Source organism: Suricata suricatta, chromosome 15 (genome assembly GCF_006229205.1).
Source record: "Suricata suricatta isolate VVHF042 chromosome 15, meerkat_22Aug2017_6uvM2_HiC, whole genome shotgun sequence".
Lineage (NCBI taxonomy): Eukaryota > Metazoa > Chordata > Mammalia > Carnivora > Herpestidae > Suricata > Suricata suricatta.
Genome location: NC_043714.1, coordinates 45,045,124 through 45,068,240, shown reverse-complemented (window position 1 = coordinate 45,068,240; position 23,117 = coordinate 45,045,124).

Genomic DNA, 23,117 nt, shown 5'->3' with positions numbered 1-23,117 from the left:
ATTGTATTGCAGTTTCACTTAACAGTATATAAAATGCTGTGTTGTGACAGGTATCAACTATCCATTAGATACTGAATCAATTTTTCTTAAGCACTACTAACTGCTTGCTTTTCTTGAAGCTAGATCATTCTGAAAATTTCCTGTTAGAACTATGAGTGCAAACATATGGTTTCTGTCCTTCTCTGCCTGACTTATTTCACTTAGCATGACACCCTCAAGGTCCACCCACTTTCCTACAACTGGCCAGATTTCATTCTTTCTCATTGCCATGTAGTATTCCATTGTGTATATGACCATTTCTTTTTCATGTTGTATACTGGTTGCATTTCTTCTTTTCCTAATTTCCTATTACATATTCTTTGCCTTTAGATTTTTTTTCTCATCAGTTACAATTAATTTTTTTTTTTCCAAATTACACTTCAGATCAAGACACCCAAAGGAAGGGCTTTCCTGGCCGGTCTGTACTCCTGTGCCTCCCTGGCGGCCAGTGTCAAGGGCCTGAGTTGGGTCTTCTCCCCTTGCTCCTTGTTCACGCATGTAAATACAGTCTTCTTAAAATACAGAAGGGGCTCATTTTTTTTTTATTACCCAAACAGTCATAGTATATACATTTTTTTGTAAACTTGATTTGTTTTCCCCTTAAAATATATGGGCATAAGATTCTTAATAATATGTAAAAAATATCTTTGGACACATTTGCCACAGTCATTTCCCCAGTGCACTGCTTGTCCATTGATTATAGTTTTCTATTGTTAAGCGAGTAAATGTTTCACCATAATTTCTTCCACTGATAGGACAGCCTGCTTGTTCCATTCTTTCATAGGGTTTGATAAATGATCAGCTCTGTTTTCTGCTAGTTTTAAAGAATTCTTCACATAAAACACCCCATATTATTATTTAACTCAACTATACTTTGGTGGGAGCAAGGAGGAAATGAGGAGGTAAAGTGATTATTTTTCTCTTTTAACTTGTGAGTCAATTGTCCCCAAACCCTTTACTGAACATTAGTGAAAGGTGCCTTTTTTTTTTAAACTTTCCTTAAAGCAAATGACTTTTCTTATTTGTGCGCTTTTCCCACCTATAAACAAGTGGCATTATAATCAGAAGGGTCTTTTCCAAGGGAAGGATGATTTTGCATTTTCCGACAGTGAGGTGGTTACACTGAAAATAACTTAGTCCCCTTGGCACCCAGACTCCGCCCTGTAACGTGGACATGACCAGGCAGCTTGTGGGCGTCGTCTGAGAAGGCCGGAGTGCGCCTTCATCCGCCTCCACTGCGATGCCGCACGGCGGTCGGGCTACAAATGTAATCTCATTTTACAGGTGAAGAGTAAGCGAATCTCAATGAGTCGTTAAGGGGTATTCTTGCTTTTCAATCTGACGGTTTGTTATTTTCTATTACGTTATCTGTTGTTCTGTTGTTTCTTCTGATTCCCTTTTGTAGTGATACATTTATCTTTGGAAGTTCAAGTCTGGTTGGCTAGTTTGATCACCACATGGAGAATCTCTGGGAGGTGATAATGGTGGTTTTGCCTAGAAACGAGGGCTCTTCCAAGAGGATTGTTGTTATTATTGTTTATTCACTTAATAAGCATTGTTGTGTGTGTGCTCCGTTCCAGGCCTTCTGCCAGATGTAATGGGAAAGATAAGGTGAATAAAACACTTTTTACTCTCCATAATGGATTGACACTCATTAGTATTGTTTTAGTTACCTTTATTCAATCGAGTCCTTCACTCAAGGCATCGATATTTTATGTTGTACTCACTCTAAGGTCTTCAAACCCCATGACAGAGGATGATGTTTTCTATTGAGCATGTCTTGTGAGTGCATTGGATCCCGTACCCTATTCAAAGCACTGCTGTGAGGTGCTCAAAACACCTGAGGACTTGACTGATGCATATTTTATAAGCTAAGACGGTCCGGAGACCTGCGGTATCAGTGTCTCCTGTTTCTAAATACACTTCTCAGCCCCAGCTTCTCTTCCTTTGGACATTAAGGTTACTCATTTGGCCAACCAGGATCTAAAAATAAACCTAGAAACTTTGAGAGGTTTTTTTTCTTGGCTAATTGATGTGTGTTTTTGTGTATTCCAAACTGCGCTGTGTAACTATTTACTTTTGCATTATGTAGAGCACTTAGCAACCAACAGTGGAAATGAAAGCTAAGAGCACAGGCAGTCCCCAGCTGAGCTGGGGGAACGGGCCAGCCCAAGCCTCAGAGAATTCTGCTTCCCTCCGCCCCCCACTCCGCAATTCCTGCACACTGTGGCCCTGGCGTTCACCCTGCAGGCCTTAAGTTCCTGCTTTTTGCCTTCTCTGCTGGTGACCAAGTGGGAACCAAAAGGAGGGACCAAAAGGACCCCTCCTGCTCCTACCCTTACCCATCTTGGTGCCCTTAGCTGGTCAGCGTGGGTGGGGTGAGAGGACGAGGGCTGGCCTTGGCCGCCACTGATGTCTTGGCACTGGTGACAGTCCTGTAGGGTCAGAAGCCCAGAAACACTATGTCTTATTTGGAACTCTGAATGCATTTTCATAAAGGCAGGTCACAAGTTATGTCTGGACTGACCCACAGGACAAAACTGTGTGATCCCCTAGAAATTCTGGGGTGAGGATGAATGTTTTAGGGTGACATAGTCAGTGCTTAGCACTGTTGTTAGGAGAGAAGACATTCTAGATTCTAAACATTCCAGCTTGGACCTTGATCAGAAACTTAGAACATGATCAGCTTGTAAGTCGAGGGACTGACTGTAAAGTCAAAAAGTGGCTTATTCCCTCATGGGAATGTCTGCTTGCTTGAAACACTGGAGTGTTCCTGAAACATTCAGTTCTTCTCTCCCCTGGCCCTCTTCTGTAGCTGTAAGAATCCACTAGTTCTATGATTTTTGAGTAGTGATTGCTTTCAAAAACTCACATCCTGATTCACCCAAAAGAAGGGAAAAAGAGAGACCTAGGGAATGTAGATTTAATCCTTTGACCATTGCCTTTTAACTAAGAACGCAAAACCAAAAATGCCATAGTGTTTGCAAAATGCTCTTATATTTCCCTAAGAAATTAAAGCTCTGTTCCTTTCTCATGACTTCTGTATGCCTTTTATTCTTAATGCATTTTGGGGAACAGATTTGAAGAATAATTGTGTGGATTTTAAGTAAAAATATTTTTTTTGCTGTGAAAATAGATTTTTTCCCCTAAATAAAAAGGGATCCTTGAAAGGTGATGTATATTCTCTTTCTTTAGCAAAATCGTTTTTTAAAATTTGTTATTATTTTTATTCTTTTAAGGCCGGAAAGCATGGATCAAGAGTTCAGAATGATTCGACAGTATCTCTTCGGAAAGGGACAAAGTCTGTACATTTGTCTGTGTAGCTTTCACAGAAGGGGACAAAACAGAGTAAAACCCTCAGCCTCTAGGTGAATGTTTTTCCAACCTCAGAAGGAGTGGGCCCTACTCAAAACAGGAAGTAATCACAGTACGGTGGTTTGAGTAATGAGAGAAGGCTTCTGGATTTGGCTTAGCTGTTTCCTTCATGCCAAAAGCCAGGACAGTCTATAGACACTCTCCTGTTTCTCACAGCATCTGCATCTTTTGTGGGGTACACACAGTGCACCCCCAGCCCCTGCCTCACAGGAATACGGAGCTGCAGAAATACCTAGATCTGTGGACTGCAACTGCTGAGGAGGCTAAGCTTCAAGCAGCTGCAGGAAGAGAGAATTCTCAGGAGTTGGCCTGTCAGCCTTGGTAGAAGGAATTAACGAGTACTGAGTGGTCTGTGTGGGAACCAAGAGGAACAGGGCGTGATACGGAATGAGGACGAGAACATCGTAGTCTCTTTCAGGTGTTACCCATGGCTAAGTCTTTCCCCTTGTAAAGAGGATTTTACACTGTAATTATAGCTGGACATTGACAGTTCTATAGATGTTGTGTAAAATAGACTTATATTTGAGTTAATCATTTAGTGAATTGTTGCTTTAGTGTGGGCCCTCTCAGTGGTCAAGGACTAGAATATCACTCCAACTAATTCAAGTACAAGGGAATCATTGTAACAATGATGTACTACTATCATTATATTATTCTGAGTATATTATCACATTGACTTTTCTCCCATACCTTGGGAGGTAGGGTATTATTAAACCTAGTCTACTGAGGAGAGGCAGGTGTAGAGAATGTGGTCTTAGGTATGTGGGTGGGCAGAAGGAGTCAAGACTCACACCAGGTAGCCACTTGGAAGCCATACCCTATAACCCATGTAACTGCACTGCCCCCTTGAAAGGATTCTGTCTCTGAAACAGACTATAGCTGCATTTCATGGGGGGCCAAAACAGAGGACAGGAAACTGGGGCTGGTGTAAATATCTTTCTCAGAGGTCATGTGGTCTCTGCTCAATTGGCTTCTCTCTTTTTCTCTCCTATCTTCTTTTGTTGCTTTATTTTACATATGGCCTTTGAATGGCCCACCCATAAGGCTGCTGTCTGAAACCTCCATATCTCCTGGCTCTAACTCATAAATGAGAATTTCCTATTGGTCTAGCTCACTGAGCCAGGCCGTACAACCATTGGAGCCTGGCTACCAAAATAATTAGCTACCTTTGGGTTGGTTGTTCACCCCAGGTCCACTGGTGACTGCCTCATGCACAGACTTCTTCAGCACCATTTTTCCGAGTAGGGGATTATGGATAAGGCAGCTCATACTAGAATGGGAAGTTGTTCATTGCAGGGATTTAACATCTCTGGTAAAAGCTCATTTGATATGTTAATATTTAAAGCAAAATACTTTAACACTTCTGCTACCTTTATAAAGTCTTAGCTTAAAGGAATCTGCATCTGTTAAGACTCTTCACGTCATGAATGATACAAACTTAATTCAAAGGGGGTTAGAAAAATATAAAATTAATAGATTCTTGTAACTAAAGGCAAAGGTGTGGCTGGATCCAAGTCTCAAACGGTATCCGTATCGTCAGAAGTCTATCTCTTGCCATCTCTTTGATCTGCATTCTTTTAGGTTGGTGCCATCATCAAGCAGGCTCTCCGCACCATCAGGACACTACTAGAAGCTCTAAGCCTATTAGATGAGACACCCCGGCAAGCAACTTCTCTTTCTCAATAGTCGCATCAAAATTCTTGATTCTCATTGCCCTAAACTGGTTACACGCCAATCTCTCAATCAAACATGGCAGCCAGGCTGACCAGTCAGGACTGGGTCACCACTGACTGCTGGAGAGGGGCTAAACCACCCCTTATTAAAGCACATGGACTGGAGATGAGGGAGAAGGGCTGACAGTGACAGTGGAGATGTTAGTACTCAGAGAAATGGGAATGGATGCTGCCCAGGCAAAAATAACCCATGTCCACTTTGGAGTACTTTCAGATATATTAAAAAGAAGTGGACATCAAGGTTTTGGGGCTCAGGGTTAGGAGTCTGGGTCACTGACCTTATTTTATTTGTATGTGATAAATCCTAAAACCTAGGATATCCAATGTGTTTGAAAAGGCTAGATCTTCATTTATTAGGTCATTAATCCTGAAAGATGATGCTCTTAAACCAAAGGAAATTGTTATTAAGATTTGCATCTTTTTGAGAAAGCCCATCACAGGACGGTTTTATCTTCAGTTTTTGATCAAGTATGGGGATAAGACTTGAAAGGCTTCTGTTAGGTACTCTCTGTTTAAAGTCTAAGTCATTCTGGCACTGAAATGGCTTTGGTGAATTGCTTAAAGGTTTTATGTAAACCTTTCTCAGAGTCTAGGATTTAAGACCCAGTTTATCTAGGTAATGATTAAATTTCTCCGTTTATATATCAATGATCTTAAAACCCACTGGGAAATAATTGCTTTGTTTTTAACTATCTCAGAAATCAGCAACTTCAAGGCCAAGAGAGGTTAAAATCGCAAGTCCTCGTGCTCACAGATACAGGTTGAATCTGTGCAACCTGAGGTATCGAGTAGTAGCGGGTTGTGTGTAAGTGTGCGGAGAAAATCACCACTGTATGCACATCAGCGGTCCTGCTGTCCTTTGCAGCAAACGGTCAGCATCCTTTGCCTAGCAGAGTTTTGCAGACAGTTATCTTAATTTCTTTTATTTATTGAAAATTTTATATTTATAGCATTTAAAAAGCCCTCCCCCCTTTGCCAAAATGTGTTTCTTTTCTCTTGACGTTCATTTAATTGTACAACTATTACTGGGTTTTAGGCTCGTTTGACGTTCTCACTTGCAAACAGTGCTAACTCTGGCTAGTGTATACAGAAAGGGAGTTCTTTTTTTTTTTTAATGTTTTATTTTATTTTTGAAAGAAAGAGATAGAGCGTGAGTGGGGGAGGGGCAGAGATAGAGGGAGACACAGAATCTAAAGCAGGCTCCAGGCTCTGAGCTGTCAGCACAGAGCCCTACATGGGGCTTGAACTCACTAACTGTGCAATCATGACCTGAGCCAATGCTCAACCAACTGAGCCACCCAGGCACCCCCTAAAGGGAGTTCTTTTTCAAGGACATTAAGGAGCTCAAAGGACTTTCTGGGAGCGCCAGAGTCCACCTTGGAGACCACGCAGCCAGGAACACCACACAAATTATACCACTAGTGGCTCCAGTGGAGTGTGGCCACCAATGAATATAGGTCCCTTCGCTCAAACCAGAGAGCGAGATTTTCCTGGTGGGGTCCCAGCGATCCCATCACTGTTTCCTCTGCAAACTGGGTGTCTCTCTGCCATATTCCACCAGTCCCTCCACAGTGAATTCCTCATGCTACCTCTTTCCTTAACCCCACTCTTCTGAAAAGAATTTTTGCAAGGATGCTGCTAATTGGTGGAGCCAAGGTCACATGCTTGCACCTTATGTGCATTTTTCTGAGTTTGAATCCCGACAGTGGTTTGGTTAGCTGTGTGACTCTGTGAAACTTGACTCTTCCGAGTCTTCATTTTTTTAAAAGTGAGAATAATGACGGAAACTATCTTACAACACTAGGGAGATTAAGTGAGATAATGCATGTTAAACTATTAGATCTGTCTGCAGCTTGTGTGGGCATTCAATAAGTTATTCATATTAACTAGTTATTAGTATTATTTTAGCCAGCAGAGAAAGGGACAGGGTGTGTTTGGGACGAGAGGTGGCCATCGCAGACCAAAGATGTGGGTAGACACTGGAGGGGAGACATGCCAGGCATTTTGGGAATAGCTGTGTGGTTTGTCTGAAGCCCCGTCCACCAAAGCCCTCTTTCTCTGAGTCTCTATTTTCTGAAGAGTCTCCTCTTCCTGATTTGGTTTCCCAAAAGGGGCTGCAAAGCAGAATAGAAACATATGTTGGTCTGCCCAGATAATGCATTTCTCATTGTTCATGAGTAAATTTGCCTTCTGGTTTATTAGTCTGTGTCTCAAATGTGAGTCAGTCCCCCAGGGTCTCATCACCCTTGAGGGAACTGATAAAATCAAATTCCTGAATTTGCAGAGCTGCAGACCAGGCCTTGGACCTGCAGTGACCCCTCAGAGGTGCAGATATTGTGAGACATGGCTGAAAACAGAGAGCTTGCCTCTTCTCTCCCCCGCCTTGCTCCTGCCTTTAAACTTTCACACTTTCAAACATCTGGTGGGACTGGGTAGAGCTTGCCACATGGAAGGAAGATGCTCATTAAATGCCTCTTGAATGAGTGAAGAGTACTTGCTGCTGGTAATGTAATGGGCAGTTGATTGAGGGAAGGAGGGGTCATGCCTTGGAAGCAAGGGTCTGGGTTCTGGTTCCTTCTCCCACTTACTACGTACTTTGGACAAATCCTTTACCTGAGCATCAGAGGCCTTATCTGTGCAATGGAGATAAAATCCTTACCTACTGAAGGTGGAAGATAGCTGAATGTCATCTTGTCTCTTCCAACTCTGATACTTATGCCTTAAGAAGGTGACTAAGGAGGCGCCTGGGGGGCTCGGTCAATTGAGTATCTGACTTCAGCTCAGGGCATCGTCTTGCCCTTTGTGGGTTCAAGCCCTGTATCAGGCCCTGTGCTGACAGCTCAGAGTCTGGAGCTGCTTCAGATTCAGTGTCTCCCTCTCTCTCTGCCCCTTCCTTGCTCTCTTTCTCTCTCTCTCTCTCTCAATCTCTCTCAAAAGCAAATTAAAAAAAAGAAGGTGGCTTTCAACAAGGGTTGAGGATAATTATGGCACAAAATGCTTCTACCCTGTGGAACCCCAGGGGGTCTCCAGGATGGGGCTGCCCTCTCCTGCCCTCTCACCGGCTCCTGTTTGCTTTCCTTGTTGCCCCATTTGAAGTGTAAGCTGGCTTGTTTGGGGGGAATGTTAATGGTGGGGAAGGCGATGGACGTGGTCCTTACGTATTTTCTACTATGCTCATTGCAACACTGAGCATACAAAACTGTGTTCACTAAACACTTGTTAAATTTATTTGAATATTACTGCCTAGCAATCAATTAATCCAGATTGCATTTTTACCCTAAAGACATTATTTGCCCCATCCATAGAACAGGAATAATAGGATAAACATAAAAAATAAAATAAGCTATTTTGAGGAACGGAGGATTTATTTTAAGGCCTATTAGTTCTGTTTCAGTGTTGTATTTTTAAAATAATGACTTTTACTGATAAATGTTAGCTTAATCTAAGATGTTTTATTATTTTGAAATTATCACTGCCTGTCTACCAACTTTGTGAGACAGAAGATTAAGACATGGATTTTATTTTAAAATTCAGGTTCCCGCAGCCCCATTTGCAAGTGATAGGAGTATTGATACTGCTAAGTTGTCCTTCATGTGATCTGGATAAATGCTGCTCACATCTTATCCCACCCTTTCTTCCATGGAACATTCATTTCTTATCTGAGACTAACGTGGGAATCTGTTAAACTGGCCCCTGAAAGAACAGCCTGTACTTAAATATTCAAGAATTCAGCTGTCATTTTAGATATATAAATGCAAAACTAAGCACACATAAAACACGCCATGTTCCACTTGTTAGTAGCTTCCTAGAATAAGATTTGGTTGTGATACACTTATATGCTTTCCATTCAGCGACTAGGCCGGCCACACAGGCCGGAAATAAGTCCTCTGGGAGCTGATGTTGTTCGGGGCTCCGCCTGCTTCCCTGGATCCTGTGACCTTCAGACCTAAAGAGAATGCTGTCAACTCACTGTCTAAATCAACAGGTAGAGGCCTGAGGCCTGCACACATACTTTGTTTGACCTGTAGTATATTTTTTAACTTAAAAAAATTCATTGCCAACTGAAAAAGAGAAAATAGAAGATGTCTCATAAAAATGTGAATTTTAGCCTTCTCTTGAAATATCTTAATATCTCCCTAGAATACTAGGTCCCATTTCCACATGGCAGCAATCGGCAAGCCTAGCAACACCTGTTTGTCCGTCCTTCCTTCCTTTCTTCCTTCCTTCTTTTCTTCTCTCCTTCCTTCCATTCTCTCTTTCTGTTTCTTTCTTATTTACTTATTTTAAGAGAGAGAAACAGCATGAATGGGGGGTGGGGCAAAGAGAGAGAGAGAGAAACCCAAGCAGGCTGCAAGCTCTCAGCCCAGAGCCTGATGGGGGGCTCAAACCTATGAAGTTGTGAGATCATGACCTGAACTGAAACCCAGAGTCGAATGCTTAACCGACTGAGCCACTCAGGAGCCCCAAACACCTGTTCTTTTTAGAGAGGACACATGCACCCTTGCTCACCAGAATCTCTACTCTTCCTGCTGTTCTAAAACTTCAGCCAGCTTTACTTACTCTGCCCTTCCCAGGTCCTGTCTGCCCTCCCTGTTAGCATTTCCTTTTTTTTTTTTTTTTTTTTTTTGGTAAAATATACATAACATAAAATGTGCCGTTTAGCCAGGTTCACTATACAGTTCAGTGATACTGAGTACATTCACATATTGTGCAACTATCACCACCATCCATCTCTGAAACTTTTTCTGATCTTTCCCAACTGAAATGAAACTCGGTCCTCATTAAATAACTTCTTATTCCCTCCTCCGTCCAGCCCCTGGTAACCACCATTCTGCTTTCTCTCTCTGAATTTGGCTACTCTAGGTTCCTAACATAAATGGAATCATACAGTATATGTCCTTTGTGACTGGCATATTTCACTTAGCATTCATGTCTTCAAGCTTCCTCCATACTGTATGTGTGTCAGATTTTTTTTTCCTTTTTAAGGCTGAATAACCGTCCATTTGTACGTATATACTGGTGAGGTTCTTGGGGTGACAGTGGCATTCATGGGGTCTGGAGCCGATGACCAAGAAAAAATTTTTGAAGACGTTTTTGGTGCCAAAAGGTGACTTTATTGAAGCCCCGGGACAGGACCTGTGCTGCCCTGGGACCATGAGGAAAGAGACAAGTTATATACTATGGGGTTGGGTAAAGTCCAGGGGAAGTTTTCAGTGAGATTTTCATATGCTGAGACTCACAGGATGCTAGAGGCCTAGCTATTGTCAAGCTAAGGTGGTTTTTCCCTGTAGCAAAGCATTAACGTTAGGACAGTAAGGAGTTCCTGCAGACATGGGTTACTCTATGAGCCTCACGTATCTGTCAATGGGCTGCAGGTTTTAAGGAACTTCAGTTCTACCTGCCATTTCCTTCTTTCTTTGTCTCACAGGTCACTATGGAGGGGTGATGGTGACTTTTGGGTCCTTCAGGAATATGATCTCTATCAGTTAATAACCCATTTGTTTCCCACCCTTGTTCCTGGGCACCCAGGAACGCCCGAGGAATATCACCCATGTCCCACCTGGTTGGGGGGAGAGGGATGGTGTTTGTGGCCTGTCAGCTTGCCTTATGCTGCCTCATCCGAGACTGCATTTTGTTTATCTGTTCACCTGTCAACGGACATGGGGTTCACCTTCTGGCTTTTGGAAATAATGCTGCTATTAACCATGGCACAAATATCCATTTGAATCCTTAAGCATTTGCAGTTTGGGGCACTTTTCTTGACCATTTCCCTGCTATGCTTTTGTAGTGTGAGCCTTGCTTTCTTCCATTGGTCTCCTAAGGGCAAAGCCCTTCGGCTTAAATTAACTTCTTCAGGAAGAACTTTGAAAAACCTACTTTAAGACATCTCATAAAAATAACTTAGATTCTTCAAAATTGTAAAAGCTGGCTATTGTGGGATTTTCAAAACTTAATATATTAATGAAAACATCTGGAAGTATCATCTTGTGATTTATTGTCTTGAATTTAGTTATGAAAAGCTCCTGTTTGAGGAAGAAATTTGCAATGTATTTGGTTTTCTCTATCTGAACGAAGCTTGTTCATCTTGCTTTGGTGTGCTCCATATGCTAATGAGACCTTTTTCTTGTAGGTGTTGATAAATGGGAAATGTAAAAATAATTTAGATATTATTTCTGAATTTTCAGGTTGCATTAAGATGGGAAAGTGCTTTTTTTTTCACTGAGTACGAAATGGAAAGGTCAGATAAGCTTTTGCTCTTCTTTTTGACAGAGTACTATTTCTGACTTTTTGGTAATGATAACATCAGCCTGAATATCATTATCTGACATTAGGCCTATGGCAATTCCATTTTATAATAATGTGAACAAAATCCTGATGTTGACTTGGAATTTTGGTTATTTAGATATGCACTGTGTTAGAATTTGGCTTGCTGATATGTATGTATTTACCATCTTGGACTAATGCAGTTGTGGACATATCTCTGTGAACCAAGAGTGCAACTCACATTGTATAGAGGAAATTAAGTTCTTTAAGAAACAAATGGTTTCTAAGTACTTACAGGAAACATTAGAGTTTACAAACAATTGAGGTGCAAGTCTCAAATCCTTCTATTCTCTTCACTAAAGCTCGCCTCTTCCTCAGAGCTGGTTTTCTACTACATCAGATTTTAGAGCCTCCAGGTTTAGTGTTTTTATAAAAGCTTTATGATTGCATTTCTTTAAGAGCGTTTTATAACCTAGACTTTTAAATTACTGCAGCAAACCTTCATCTGAATTACTGAATTCCTGCCATAACTACTTTCTATTATTTTCATTGTGCTTGTAGTTTTAAGAGAATGTGCCAGTCTTAATGCGTATGGGCACGTTTTTCACTTCAGATGGGCTTAATCATTCAATCATGTTTCAAGGATCAATTCTATATCTTGAATTGATAGATCTTTCAATAAAGATCTATCTTTTTTAAAAACTTATTTTAAAACCAATTACTATATTTAGGTTTAAGACATGTTGGGGGGGGGGCACCTGGGTTGCTCAGTTGGTGAAGTGTCCGGCTTAGGCTTAGGTCATGATCTCACAGTTTGTGGGTTTGAGCCCTGTGTCGGGCTCTGTGCTGACAGCTAGCTCAGAGCCTGGAGCCTGCTACAGATTCTGTATCTCCCTTTCTCTCTGACGCTCCCCTGCTCACGCTGTCTCTCTGTCTCTCAAAAATAAATTTTTAAAAACCCATAAAAAATAAATAAAAAAAAAAAAGACATGTAGGGGAAATTCCTTCAAGTTAAGTGTTTGGAATGAGTTCCTCATTGGAAGGGCAGGGTCTGGTGTCAGAAGAACAAGAAAGATGCCCAAGACAAACTCTTTACAGGGAACTACCAGTTTTTTCATTTTTATTTCTTTTACAGCGCATCACAAAGGCCTTAACAGAGTTGCTCGATTAATGACCACTGAGTAGATGAACCTATAAAAGAGGTGATTGAGGAGAGTTTAATTAAAGAATTATTTATAGCACCCATGGGTAGCTCAGTGGTAAGCATCTGACTTCATCTCTGGTCATGATCTCACGGTTCCTGAGTCTGAGCCCCGCTTTGGGTGAGTCCCACCCCCTCCCTCTGCCCCTCGCTCACTTGCACCCCCCAGTTAAAAATAGAGTTATTTATAGGATGTCAAGAAGGCTAAGGGAAACCACTGAGGGATAGAGAAGCAACACAGGGCTAGAACTACTGGAGGCTGGGAGGGTCCTCAAGCCTAAAGGGCTAAGGGGAGGACTTGTTCTCGAAGTAGAGAGAGTAGTAGCTGAGGAGAGGGAGGCCTGATGGGAGCCCAGGCCTTGGGGACAGAAATGTACCAAACTGTGGCCTTGGTGGGGAAGAAACAGGGAGGAAAAATACCTTAATCTCTCTCTCATCCTGAACTCCAGTCTTCTCCTTGCTGCCTATTACCTGAGCCCATCCAGAAGCCAGAGGACAGGTGAGCCCCAGGAGCTTAGCACACGCAGTTCAGTCTCCAGGGCTGGGGAAGGACAAATAGAGGCTATTCCAGTCTTCTTTCTCACTCTTGGTCTTGTTCCGACCCAGTCTTAATGCAGATCTTCTTAGATATATTCACACGCCTCCTACGGCCCATTCCCCAAGCACAGGCTGTACTTATTATACTGTCTCCTGCCACATGCCTTTGCCAGGGCACGACTGAGGCGGTGTGGAGAGTCTGTTCACACCTGTGAATGGTGTGCCCTGAACCTGTGCAGTGTGTGGCCTGTTCTGTGGCTCTGCCTTTGCAGTACATACTGAATTGTGTTGGCTGGTTGGGGGGCTGAGGGTGGGGTGAGCGTGGGAGAGTCCAAGGGAAGATAAGAGAGAGAAATAGGGTGAGGATTTATGATGCCATAATTTCAAATTTGGAAATAATGACTTATGTACCCATCAGGGCTGCAGACTCTGTTTTGTCAGATCATCAGGCAGGTGGTGTCGGGGCAGAGAGCAGAACTGAGGTTTCAGTGCCAAAAATAATAGGATAAGTTGATAGCACAGAATAAGGAGGTGCTTTCAAAAGAGGTGATTAAGTATTGTCAGAGAATGGGTGCTGAGGAAGAAGCTCTGTCCAGCCTCACATGGGCATCCGGAACTCCTGGCCTTGGCCTTTGTAACTCACTCAACTTCTGTTGAAATAGCATCTGTGTGTGTTGACTTTGTCAGGAGTAATGGATCTGGAATAAACATGTTATAGTTATAAACCACAGAGAGCACAAGCACAGTAGCAAAAGATAATAAAATCACCTCCGGGAACCGCGGTCACTCAGTCGGTTGAGTGACCTACTTTTGATTTCCACTCAGGTTGTGATCTCATGGTTTGTGAGACTGAGCCCTGTGTTGGGCTCTGTGTTGACCGCACTGAGCCTGCTTGGGATTCTCTCTCGCCCTCTCTCCTTGCCCCTCTGCCACTGCTGTTCTCTCTCTCACACAAAATAAATAAACTTTAAAAATAAAATAAAATCACCTCTTGCGTGAGCACCCTTGGGTTTGGAAGTTGGTGTGGGGTCCCCTTGGTTGTAACTAAGAACCCTGAAAAATAAGCATAGAATATCAAGTGTGATATGAATGTTAGATGTAGTGAATGGGCCAATTTTCTGCCTTCATTTTTTTGTTCTTCTGTCCTAGTTCCTTTTAGGTCCTTAATGCTAAGTTGACCCTTTTGTAATATCTAAGATTATGGGACTTAGATAGCGTATGACTTAGGTGAGTTAAGACTGTGAAGCATAGATCAGTTACCTGGGAATTGCCAGCCTTCTCAAGTCCTTACATATCCATGACTTCAGGCTGTGCCTGTGTTTTTAGGGCTGCGATTGTGTAATCCAGTGTGTCTAGTTTGTCTTTTCCCTTGCTCACACTGAAGAAAAGGTAGCGCCTCTTCTTTGAATGTTCAACTCTTTCGCTTCAATAGAAATAAACACTATTTATCAAACACCTACTCTGTGCCATCCACTCTTTTAGGCTCTAGGAATTCGGAGTTGCAAAAGACAGGTAAAGGTTCTGGTCTCAAGAAAATAGAATTAAAGTAGAATTAGAGCGAATTAAAAGTAGAATTCTAGGGGTGCCTCACTGGCTCAGTCAGTAGAGCACGAGACTCCTGATCTTGGAGTTGTGGGTTTAAGCCCCACGTTGGGTGTAGAGATTCCTTAAAAATAAAATCTTTAAAAAAATAAAAATAAGTAGAATTCTAGTAAAAGTAGAATTATATGACCACTCATATAGAATAGAATGGCGATAGGACTATATTTGGTTAGATGATCAGGGAAAACCTCTATGAGTAAGAGGATTTAAATTGAATTATGAATAACAAAAAGGAATATGTCGCAAGAATGGAGGGGAGAGAGCATTCCAGATGGACGCATGGGCAGCGCAGAAGCTGGGAGGTGGCAATGAGCTTGATATGTAGGAGGAACAGAGAGGTCAGTGTGTCGCTGGGTTTAGCCTTATAGAGGGCAAAAGAGAAATGTTTAAAATAAGGCTGCTCAGGCACCGAGGGACTTAGAGGCCAGGGCAGTGAGTTGGGATTTTTTCTGAAGGCAATGGGAATCTGTTGATGAGCTTTAGGTAGGAAAGTGACGTGTTTTGTTTTTTTTTTTTTAACATTGTTTACATTTAAACAGTGGTTGCTTTTGATGACAATGAATTGAAGGGAGTAGAAGCTGAAGCTGGGAGACTCCTTAGGTTTTGCTGTAACCCAAGATATGACTGTGGCTTGAAAAGGGTGGTAGTAGTAATGGAGTTGGAGAAAAGGATTCCAGCCTTAATCCAATACTGGTGTTCCTATAGGAAGAGTTTAGAACACAGACATACACAGATAGAAGACCATGTGAAGACACAGAGAGAAGACAGCTGGCCATCTGCTAGTCAAGGGGAGAGGCCTTCAAAGAAAAATCCTGTTGACACCTTGATCTAGGACTTCACGCCTCCAGCATTTAAAAAAAAAAATCAGTTATCTGTGGTAACTCAGACTGCAGTACTTTGTTACGGCAGACTTAGCAAACTTACACATGTTAAATTGAAGTGCCAGTTGGACCCAAGTGGGTATGTTAAGTCATCAGTTGGTTGTGAGGACCTGGAGAGGCAGGAATGCTAGAGAGACAGAGATTTGGGGGTTGTCAGTCTAAAGATGGTACTTAAATCCTGGACTGGTGGAGATGACCTATGAGTGTAGAAAAGAGGGTCCATGAGTTGCCCAGGAACAGTGAGGGCTGAGCAGAGGGAGAGCAAGGAGTGGTCAGTGAGAAGCCAAAGGTTACCAAGGTGAGTAAACTTGAAAAATGACCTTTGATTTTCAGCCTGTTAGCTTCATTTTGGATTCCTCTCTTAGACCTATTTGACTCTGAAGATTTTTCTTTCTTTTTTTTGTTTGTTCTGTTTTGTTTGTTTTTATTATTATTATTTTTAATAGTTTATTGTAACACCCAGTGCTCTTCCCCACAAGTGCCCTCTTCCATAACCACCACCTCCCTTCCCCCTCCCCATACCTCTTCAACCCCTGGTTCATTTTCAGTATTCAATAGTCTCTCAGGTTTTGCGTCCCTCTCTCTTCCCATCTCTCTTTCCCCCTTCACCTCCCCATGATCCTCCATTAGGTTTCTCCTGTTAGACCTATGAGTGCAAACATATGGTATCTGTCCTTCTCCACCTGACTTATTTTGCTTACCCTCAAGGTCCATCCACCTTGCTACAAATGGCCATATTTCATTCTTTCTCATTACCATGTAGTACTCCATTGTATATATATGCACCACATCTTCTTGATCCATTCATCAGGTGATGGACATTTTAGGCTCTTTCCATGATTTGGCTATTGTTGACAGTGCTGCTATGGACATTGGGGTACATGTGCCCCTATGTGTTAGCACTTCTGTACCCCTTGGATAAATCCCTAGCAGTGCTATTGCTGGGTTATAGGTGAGTTCTATTGATACTTTTTGAGGAAGCAGCTGCACCAGTTTACGTTCCCACCAAAAGTGTAGGAGGGTGCCTGTCTCTCCACACCCTTGCCAGCATCTATAGTCTCCTGATTTGTTCATTTTAGCCACTCTGACTGGTGTGAGGTGGTATCTCAGTGTGGTTTTGATTTGTATTTCCCTGATGATGAGTGATGCTAAGCATCGTTTCATGTGCCTGTAGGCCATCTGGATGTCCTCTTTGGAGAAGTGTCTGTTTATGTCTTCTGCCCATTTCTTCACTGGATTATTTGTTTTTCGGGTGTGGAGTTTGGTAAGTTCCTTGTAGATTTTGGATACTAGCCCTTTATCTGATAGGTCATTTGCAACTATCTTTTCCCATTCCCATGCAACTAATTGCCTATTAGTTTTCTTGATTGTTTCCTTTGCAGTGCAGAAGTTTTTATCTTGAAGAAGTCCCAATAGTTCATTTTTGCTTTTATTTCCCTTGCCTTTGGGGATGTGTCGAGTAGGAAATTGCTGCAGTTGAGGTCAAGGAGGCTGTTTCCTACTTTCTCCTCAAGGGTTTTGATGGTTTCCGATCTCACATTCAGGTCCTTCAGCCATTTGGAGTATATTTTTGTGTGTGGTGTAAGAAAGTGGTCTAGTTTCATTCTTCTGCATGTTGCTGTCCAGTTCTCCCAGCACCACCTGCTAAAGAGGCAGTCTTTTTTCCATTGGATACTCTTTCCTGCTTTGTCAAAAATTAATTGGCCATACATTTGCAGGCCCAGTTCTGGGTTCTCTATTCTATTCCATTGGTCTATGTGTCTGTTTTTGTGCCAATACGGTACTGTCTTGATGGTGACAGCTTTGTAGTAGAGGCTCAAGTCTGGGATTGTGATGCCTCCCGTTTTGGTTTTCTTCTTCAATATTACTTTGGTTATTCGGAGTCTTTTGTGGTTCCATACAAATTTTAGGATAGCTTGTTCTGGCTTTGAGAAGAATGCTGATACAATTTTGATGGGGATTGCATTGAATGTGTAGATTGCTTTGGGTAGTAATGACATTTTCACAATGTTTATTCTTCCGATCCATGAGCATGGAATGTTTTTCCATTTCTTTGTGTCTTCTTCAATTCTGTTCATAAGCTTTCTATAGTTTTCATCATATAGGTCTTTTAGATCCGTGGTTAGGCTTATTCCTAGGTATTGTATGGTTTTTGGGGCAATTGTGAATGGGATCAGTTTCTTGATTTCTCTTTCCACTGCTTCATTATTGGTGTTTAGGAATGCAACCAATTTCTGTACACTGATTTTGTACCCTGCAACTTTACTGAATTCATTGATCAGTTCTAGAAGGCTTCTGGTGGAGTCGATCAAGTTTTCCATGTAGAGTATCATGTCATCTCTGAAAAGTGAAAGTTTGACTTCTTCTTTGCTGATTCTGATGCTTTTTATTTCCTCTTGTTGTCTGATTGCTGATGCTAGGACTTCCAGCACTATGTTAAACAAGAGTGGTGAGAGAGGACACCCCTGTCGTGTTCCTGATCTCAGGGGGAAAGCTCTCAGTTTTTTCCCCATTGAGGATGATATTAGCTGTGGGCTTTTCATAAATTGCTTTTATATTGTTTAAATAAGTTCATTCTATTCCTACTTTCTCAAGGGTTTTTTTATTAAGAAAAAGTGCTTTTGTCAAATGCTTTTTCTGCGTCTATCGACAGGATCATATGGTTTTTATCTTTTCTTTTGTTAGTGTGATGTATCACATTGATGGATTTGCGGATATTGAACCATCCCTGTAACCCAGGAATGAATCCAATTGATCATGGTGGATAATATTTTTAATGTGCTGTTGAATTCGATTTGCCAGTATCTTGTTGAGTATTTTTGCATCTGTATTCATTAAGGATATTGGTCTATAGTTCTCTTTTTTTTGCTGGGTCTCTGGTTTGGGTATCAAGGTGATGCTGGCTTCATAGAATGAGTTTGGAAGTTTTCTGTCTATTTCTATTTTTTGGAACAGTTTGAGAAGAATGGGTATTAGCTCTGCTTTAAATGTCTGGTAGAATTCCCCTGGGAAGCCATTCGGCCCTGGGCTCTTATTCATTGGGAGATTTTTTGATAACAGATTCGATTTCTTCACTGTTATCAGTCTATTCATGCTTTCTATCTCTTCTTGTTTGAATTTTGGTAGTGCATGTATGTTTAGGAATTTGTCCATTTCTTCTAGGTTGTCCAGTTTGTTGGCATATAGTTTTTCATAGTAATCTCTAATGATTGCTTGTACTTCTAAGGGATCAGTTGTAATAGATCCATTTTCATTCATGATTTTGTCTATTAGTGTGTTCTTTCTTTTCTTTATAAGGAGCCTGCCTAGAGGTTTATCAATTTTGTTTATTTTTTTCTTTTCTTTTTTTTTAAAATTTTTTTAATGTTTTTTCTTTATTTTTGATACAGAGAGAGACAGAGCATGAGAGGGGGGAGGGGCAGAGAGAGAGAAGGAAACACAGAACTGGAAACAGGCTCCAGGCTCTGAGCTAGCTGTCAGCACAGAACCTTACATGGGGCTCGAACCCACGAACGTGAGATCTGACCTGAGCTGAAGTTGGAGGCTTAACCGACTGAGCCACCCAGGCTCCCCGTTTTTGTTTATTTTTTTAAAACCAACTCTTAGTTTCATTGATCTGCTCAACTGTTTTTTTTGGATTCTATATTGTTTATTTCTGCCCTGATCTTTATTATTTCTCTTCTTCTGCTGGGTTTGGTGTGCTCTTGCTGCTTCCCTTCTAGTTCCATTAGGTGCTCTTTTATATTTTGAATTTGTGCTTTTTCTAGTTTGTTGAAGTAGGCCTGAATTGCAATATACTTTCCTCTTAGGACTGCCTTTGGTGTGTCCCAAAGAATTTGGATTATTGTATTTTTGTTTTCATTTGTTTCTATATATTTTTTAATTTCATCTCTAATTGCCTGATTAGCCCAATCATTCTTTAGTAGTGTGGTTTTTAACCTCCACATTTTTGGAGGTTTTCCAGACTTTTTCTTGTGATTAATTTCAAGTTTCATAGCATTGTGATTGCAAGTGTGCATGGTATGATCTCAATTCCTTTATATTTATGGAGGGCTGCTTTATGCTCCAGTATGTGATCTATCTTGGAAAATGTGCAATGTGCACTTGAGAAGAAAGTGGATTTCCTAACTTCAGGATGCAGAGTTCTAAATATATCTATCAATTCCATCTGATCCAATGTGTCATTCAGGTCCATTGTTTCATTAGTGATTTTCTGTCTGGTTGATCTATCCATTGCTGTCAGTGGAGTATTAAAGTCCCCTGCAATCAGCACATTCTTATCAATAAGATTATCTCTGCCTGTGATTAGTTGTTTTATGTATTTGGGTGCTCCTGAATTTGGCGCATAGATGTTTATAATTGTTAGCTCTTCCTGATGGAGAGACCCTGTAATTATTATATAAAGCCCTTCTTCATCTTTTGTTATTGCCTTTACTTTAAAGTCCAGTTTGTCTGATGTAAGTATGGCCACTCTGGCTTTCTTTTGGCTTCCAGTCGCATGATAGATATTTCTCCATCCCTTTACTTTCAACCTGAAGGTGTCTTCAGGTCTAAAATGAGTCTCTTGTAGACAGCAAATAGATGGATTTTGTTTTTTAATCCATTCTGCTACTGTGTGTCATTTGGTTGGAGCATTCAATCCATTTACATTCAGTGTTATTATTGAAAAATGTGGGTTTAGATTCATTGTGTTCTCCATAGAATTCATGTTTGTAGTTTGTAGTGGTGTCTCTGGTACCTTGTATTCCTTGTAACATTTTTCTCATAGAGTCCCTCTTAGGATTTCTTGTAGGGCTGGTTTGGTGGTGATGAATTCTCTCAATTTTTGTTTATTTGGGAAAACCTTTATCTCTCTTTCTATTTTGATGACAGGCTTGCTGGATAGAGGATTCTTGGCTGCGTTCTGTTCATCATATTGAAGATTTCTTGCCATTCCTTCCTGGCCTGCCAAGTTTCATTAAATTGGTCTGTAACCAGTCTGATAGGTTTCCCTTTATATGTTAGGGCCCTTTTATCCCTAGCTGCTTTCAGAATTCTCTCTTTATCTTTATATTCTGCCAGTTTCACTATGATATGTCATGCTGAAGGTTGATTCAAATTACGTTTTAAGGGGGTTCTTTGTGCTTCTTGAATTTGAATGTCTATTTCTTTCCCCAGATTCAGGAAATTCTCAGTTATAATTTGGACTGGTACCCCTTCAGGACCCCTCTCTCTTTCTTCCTCTTTAGGAATTCCTATGATATGAATGTTGTTCCATTTGATTATATCACTCAGGTCTCAAATTATCCTTTCCTGTTCCTGGATCAATTTCTCTCTTTTTTTTTCTCCAGCCTCCTGTGTCTTCTGTGTCTAACTGTGTCTTCTAATTCACCTATTCTTCTCTATGCCTCTTCAATCTGTGAGGTGGCCACCTCCATTTTATTGTTCACCTCATTTATAGCCTTTTTTAACTTGTCACACCTATTTTGAAAGTCCCTAGTCATTGTATCAGTAGCTTCTCTGATGCTTTTTTCAAGTCCAGCGATTAATCTTATGACAATTGTTTTAAATTCTTGTTCAGTTACGTTGCTTAGATCTGTTTTGAGCAGTTCTGTGGCTGTGACTTCTTCCCGGAGTTTCTTTAGGGGAGAGTTCTTTCGTTTTGTCATTTTGACTAGCTTTTTGTCTCTTGTGAGTTTTAAAAGCTCATTGTGCACTGTGCACCTGTTAGTAATGCTCTGTTAAAAGAGGCGTATTGACTGTCAAGGGCCTGTTGTTTCAGGAAGTGTTCTTTTAATGGTGTCTCTCAGTTTCTCTTGCTGTATGTTTGATTATTTTATTTCCCTACTCAGCGATATTTGGGACTCTCCATCATCCGTACTTTGGCTTGTTTCTTGGGGTAGCCCTGAAAAGGAAAACAGGAAGACAAACACACAGGAAACAAAAGCACACAAATGCACAGACAAATCAAACAAACAACCAAATTAAAATGGGGAAAGGAAGAAAAGAAAAGGAAGGGAGAGTAAAGAGAAGAAAAGAAGAGAAGAAAAAAATAAAGGGGGGGCAAAGACAACAAAGGACAATGGACAGTCTAAAAGTGTATAACCAGTGAGGGGAGAGATAAAGATGAGATAAGGGAGACTATATCTGGATGGCAAGAAAAAAGAAAAAGAAGGAGAAAGAAACAGGGAAAATAAAGAGCAAAATTTTAAAAATTAAAAAAGTAAAAAAGGTAATAATAATAAAAAATAAGTACAAAAAACCAGCAGCTCCCCCTAGTGGATCGGCATGGTTTGGTGTAGGTAAGTCTCTGGGGCTGCTCTTGGAGGCCCTGCCTTGGTGGTTGCGGAGAGATGAACGGGCGCACCCCAAGCTACACTGGAACTAAGTGGGGCAAGCCATTCTTATGAGTCCAATCTCCTTGTGCTGTGGCTGAGCCAAACTGTATTTTCCGGGCCTGCCTTGCTTCAAAATCCTAGTCCGTGCACTTTTATGCTACCACAGATGAGATACACTCCCTTTGGCGACTAGCTTCTTAGCTGGGATCTCATAGGGGGAGGCAGCAATTTCTCTTGGCACCGGCCTGCCGGGATTTGTGCCACCACTAGGAGGTGAGCTGTGCTGCAGGAGGTGATGTGCACGCCCCTGCAGCCACTGCTGCCACCGCCAACTCCCAGCCACCGACTCCCAGCCGGGATCGCATAGGGGGAGGGAGCAGTTTCTCTTGGCACTGGCTGGGATTTGCGCCACTGCTAGAGGCGAGGTACACTGCCAGAAATGAGGTGCGCTGCCAGAAATGAGGTGCACGCTCCCACAGCTGCAGCCGAAGTGTGTAGCCCTGCAGCTGCTGCCACCGCCACCAATTCCCTGCCGGAATCAGGTAGGGGTGGGGGCTGTTTTTTACTTGTGCCATCTGGGATTCGGGATTTGCACTGCCCAATGGTTTTATATGGAGTTAGAGTTTTTTTCTCCATGCCAGGTTAAACATTCTTTATCTCTTCTCTAGAGACAGTACTATGAGCGTGTTCAGTTTCTCTTTCTCTTCCCTTTGTCTCTCAGGGGCTTTGCACACTTTCCCTATGTTGGGCTGGGGCTCCCACCTGCCCTGCACCTCTTGGGCTGGCCTGTTTTCCAATCTCTCCAGTTTGCACTCACTCACTCAGATATCTTTGAGGTTGTCTTCTTCCTGGAGTCTGTATTTTCTCCTTCCACTCTTTCAGATGAGAGTAATGTCCTTCTCAGTTCGATAGATGGGGAGGCCGAAATTTACAGAGCTCCCTTCCTCTCTGCCATCTTGGCTCCTCCCCCAAGATTTTTCTTTGAATATAGTTTTGGATCTTTGCATCAGTTTCTTGCCCTGAGGTGCTTGGTCACACAACTGTCTCTCATTTATTAGAGGTAGGGGGACAAACAGTTTGCCCAGGACTGAGGGCTTTCTAGGATATGGATGCAGGACATTTCCAGGCAAATTGGAATGAGTTGATCACCCTTATAAAAGGAAAGTTT